Here is a 5,280-nt window from a genome sequence, read left to right as displayed (position 1 = left end):
CTTTTTACGATTTTTTGCACTGTAATTATGTCATAAGGCAACTCAACAACTCTAAAATCTAAATCGTTAAATTTGCCAAAATTTTGTATTTCTTCGTCCTATCTTATATTTCAATTTTTTTATGTCAAAGTTGTCAGAAGACTCAACTCAAGAATGTAGTAATTTGATTGGATCAGAAAAAAAATTACTACTCAAATATTTTTGCAACTCTCAAAATTTATCATAATTAAAAGGGAAATTTGCAAAGAAATACCTTTTAAAACTCTTTTTTTTGTAAAGAAACAACTTTTATAATTTTTTTAAAAAAAAACACCTTTTAAGAGACTTTTTTTAAAAAAAACACCTTAAATCAGTTTTCGGTGACTTTTGTCAAATTTCCGGCGTTGACTTTTGTTTTTATTTTTATTTTTATTTTTATTTTTATTATTAATATTATTTTTTTTAAAAAAAATTTATTTTTATTATTATTTAAAAAAAATAAAAAAAATAAAAAAATAATAATAATAATAATAATAATAATAAAAATAATAATAATAATAATAATAATAATAATAATAATAATAATAAAAACAAAAATAAAAAAAATAATAATTTTTTTAAAAATTTAAAAAAAAAAAATTTATTATTTTTTTATTTTTCCTTTTGTTTTTATTTTTATTTTATTTTTAATTTTTATTATTATTATTATTTTTATTTTTGTTTTATTATTATTATTATTATTATTATTATTATTATTATTATTATTATTATTATTATTATTATTAATTTTTTAATAATATTAAAAATTAAAATTAAAAAAAATTAATATTGATAATAAAAAAAATATAAAAATAAAAACAAAAATAAAAAATAATTTAAAAAAAAATTAGTAATAATAATAAAAATAAAAGTATAAAAAATATAAAATAACAGTAATAATAATAATTAAAAATTAAAATCAAAAAAAATAATAATAATAATAAAAATTAAAAATAAAATAAAAATAAAAACAAAAGGAAAAATAATAAAATAATAATAAAAAAAATAATAAAAAAAATAATAAAAAAAATCTTTTATTTTAATTTTTAAAAAAATTATTATTTTTTTATTTTTGTTATTATTTTTATTATTATTATTATTATTATTATTATTATTATTTATTTTTAAATTTTTTTAAATAATAATAAAAATAAAAAAAATTTTAAAAAATAATATTAATAATAAAAATAAAAATAAAAATAAAAATAAAAATAAAAGTCAACGCCGGAAAGTTGACAAAAGTCACCGGAAACTGATTTAAGGTGTTTTTTTTTTAAAAAAGTCTCTTAAAATGTGTTTTTTTTGCAAAAAAAAATTATAAAAGGTGTTTCTTTACAAAAAAGGGGTTTTAAAAGGTGTTTCTTTGCAAATAATCCTAATTAAAATTTGAATTTAGGATACTTCCTCCGTATTCCATTACAGCTATATCATTACAATATAATTTATTTTTAGTGGGATATTAGTAACATTTAATTTAAATGTCACTACTTTAAATTTCTAATGCTATATACAGTGGATTTAGTGATTTATTAGATCTTTTGGCAGTATAATAAAAATTATACTAAAGTTTTTCACGGCATATAATCTAGTGACGTTCGTTAAAAATGTCATTATAAACTATTGTAACAATTACATATGTTTAAAAACCAAATAAAGTGTCACCGATTATATTGTTGATTTTGTTGTTTGAAGATTTGAATTTTATGTGGTTTTATTGTTGATTTTATTGTTTAAAGTTCTAAATTTATGTGGTTTTATTGTTGATTTTGTTGTATGATGTTTTAGACTTGATGTGGCTTTATTGTTGGTTTTGTTGATTGATGGATGAAGTTGTTATTTGTTTTTAGATGGGTTGTTTGTGGAATGAATTTTGAACATTCTAAATAATGGTTTTAGGAGAAATCCAAGTTCATTGTTGGGGTTATGTCGTTATGAAGATAACTATTATGAACTCAGACTTAATTGCTTGTTACGAGTCCAACGTATCCAGGAACATTGGAAGATTAATGGAAGAAAAAAAGTTATCTATTTAGATAGGACCCAACATTTTATGGATGAGGAAAAAGCCGGAAAGAGGAAGGTGATTGAAATTGGGTTAAATGTTAGGGAAAGAAGAAATTCACAAAAAGAAATTAAAACTCACAAATATGGAGTTTCAATGGTGGATTGAGTTAAATGTTAGGGGAAGAAGGAATCAGAGAAAATAAATAAATAGAAATCAAAAAAAAAAAAAATTTAAAACCAAAAAAAAAAAAGTCAAAGCTAAAAAGTGTAGTCAACGGTTAAAATTGTACGGAATCTGTCATTTAGCTTGAATACTAGGCAAAAGGCTACTTTTAAGGCTATAATTCGCAAAAACACATTAAGACTGTAATTCGTAAATCATCAAATATTGTGGTTGTAATTTGCAATTAGTTCTATATTTTATCATGAGAACTAAGCCAATTAGTTGTTAACTACTACTTGCTTTGAATTACAATAAAAAAACGTATTTATTGGCTTAATTTTAAGGCACACAAGTCGAGAAGGTATTTAGTGTCATTGTTAGTTGTTGGACATTCTGATAAGCTTGAGATTAGAAACCAGTTATAACGGTTTCCGGTCTTGATTGCTGAGTTCTCTTTTGTTTGATTACTAGGCTTGTATTATTCCTTCTATATATATTCATGTATAGCTCTGCATTTTAGAGAGGATGATAATAAGAGAAATTCTTCACTGTTTTTTGGTTGATTGATACTTCCTGTTTTCTCTGCATTTGTTTCTCTTCTGTTCATCCAAAGAATTCTAACATGGTATCAGACGCCATTAAAGGTTTTCAATTCTACCTCTTTGTTTCTTTTGCTTCTTGATCGTCCTTCATTATTGATATCTCTTTTGCATGTGTTCTTTACCCTTTTCTGTTTCTTGCGTTTTGTTTCACTGATTCAATTAGCTTTTTCTTCCGTTCTTGTTCTTCTTCTTTCTCTGTCGACCAAGTGTTTGTTGAAATGTCTGAACCAACACAAAATTCACCAAATAACAACAATAATACTCAACACAATCAAGATCCTTGCACCATTTATGGAAGCCATTTCTACATTCATCCTTCAGATACTACTATTATCAAACTTGTTCCTGAGCCCTTCAATGGCACAGGATTCATTGATTGGAAAAGATCTATTATGCTTTCTTTATCCCCTAAAAATAAACTTTGTTTCATTGATGGCTCCCTTCCTGAACCTCCTTTAAATCATATCAACTACGCTGCCTGGCATAGATGTAATGACATGGTCAAGAATTGGTTACATTGTTCATTGATAAAAACAATTGCAAAGAGTGTATATTATTGCAAAACTGCTGCTGAAATATGGAATGATTTGGAAGAAAGATATGGTCAAGCTATAGCCTCCCAATTATATTCTTTAAGGCAAACTTTGTTGGATGTTAAACAAGAACCTGATGAATCAGTTGCTGATTTTTACACCAAGATCAAAAGCATTCGGGATGAAATTGATATGCATGACCCTTTATCTGTATGTTCCTGTAATGCTTGCAATTGCACTTCTAACAAGAACAATCTAAGATCCCAGCAGGCAAGGAGAGTTATGCTGTTTTTGATGAAGTTAACTGATGATTTCAAACAAGTTCGAAGTAATGTTCTAATGATACAACCTCTACCTCCTCTGAATCAAGTGTATAGAATGTGCTTACAAGAAGAAAATCAAAAGGCTGTAACTAAGGCTACAACAGCCACACAACTTGAATCTATGGCTTTTGCAGTTGACAGACGACGTTTTACTGATCCTCATAAATATGGCAAACACACTTACCCCACCAACAACTACAATACCAATTCAACTACTACTGCACATAAAATGATTGGGACCAAGAGGAATTCTATATGGTTTTGTGATCACTGCAAAATATCAGGCCATAGCATTGAACGGTGCTACAAGCTACATGGATACCCCAACACATGGAATAAGGATAAAAAATCTGCCAATCTTTGTCACAATATTGATGAATCTGATATGCATTCTCAAGCAGGCGCCTCTGATATTCCTCCACCTATCAATCTTGATCAATACAATCAACTCATGAGTCTTTTATCTAAGAATCAGAATTCTGAAAACAATAATACCGAAACACCAATAATGCAAGCAGGTACTTCTCCGGCCCTCTTCTCTAGCTATAAGTTCTGTATGATAAGCTGCAGAAATCCTATTTGGATTCTGGATAGTGGTGCCACATACCACATTTGCCACGATTTAAGTCTCTTTTCTACTTATACCCCATTACAATCCCATGCTCATACTATTACTATACCTGATGGTAGACAAGTTGCAATTAAACATATAGGTTCTGTTCTTTTACCAGGGAATATCACTTTGAGAAATGTTTTCCATGTTCCTGATTTTCACTATAATCTTATCTCCATACATAAATTGTGTCTTGACCTCAAATGTGACATCACTTTCTCTGCTTCTTCTTGTATGATCCAGGGCCCTCACTTGACCCTTCCTCAAGTTCTTGGTAATCTTCATCAAGGCCTCTACTGCACAAAACATGAATTCCAGTTTCCAACCACTTCTGTTCCCAGTATCTCTTGTCACGCTGTTCATCTCCCCAATGCAGATCTTGCTAAACTATGGCATCTCCGCTTAGGTCACTTGCCTTTTCCTCAACTACAAACAGCTACCAAGAATATTGTTACTTGTCCTTCTATGGAATGTATCTGTCAAATTTGTCCTATAGCACGACAAATTAGATCTTCTTTTTCCCATAGTACAATAAAAACTACTCAACCTTTTGAGCTTATTCATGTTGATATTTGGGGACCTTATACAGTTCCTACCTATACCAAATGTAATTTTTTTCTTACTATTGTAGATGATTACTCACGACATACTTGGGTTCATTTCTTGAAATACAAATCTGATGATGTTTCCATTATGAAAAATTTTGTTGCCTATTCTTCTACACAATTTCAATTGAAAATTAAAACTGTAAGATGTGATAATGCTAAAGAACTTACGGAGGGTGAAATTTTACAATATTACTTCACACAAGGAATTGTTTTACAAAAAACCTGTGTTGATACTCCTCAACAAAATGGAATTGTTGAAAGAAAGCACAGGCATCTCCTTGAAACTACTCGAGCTTTATTCTTTCAATCCAAACTTCCTATTTCTTATTGGAATGAATGTGTTCTTACTGCTACTCATCTCATAAATAGAACCCCATTAAAATCCATAAACAACATTAGTCCATATGAAAAATTAT

This window comes from Amaranthus tricolor, chromosome 14 (assembly GCF_026212465.1).
Source record: "Amaranthus tricolor cultivar Red isolate AtriRed21 chromosome 14, ASM2621246v1, whole genome shotgun sequence".
Lineage (NCBI taxonomy): Eukaryota > Viridiplantae > Streptophyta > Magnoliopsida > Caryophyllales > Amaranthaceae > Amaranthus > Amaranthus tricolor.
The sequence above is the reverse complement of the archived record's forward strand: the minus strand, read 5'-3'. Positions refer to the sequence as shown.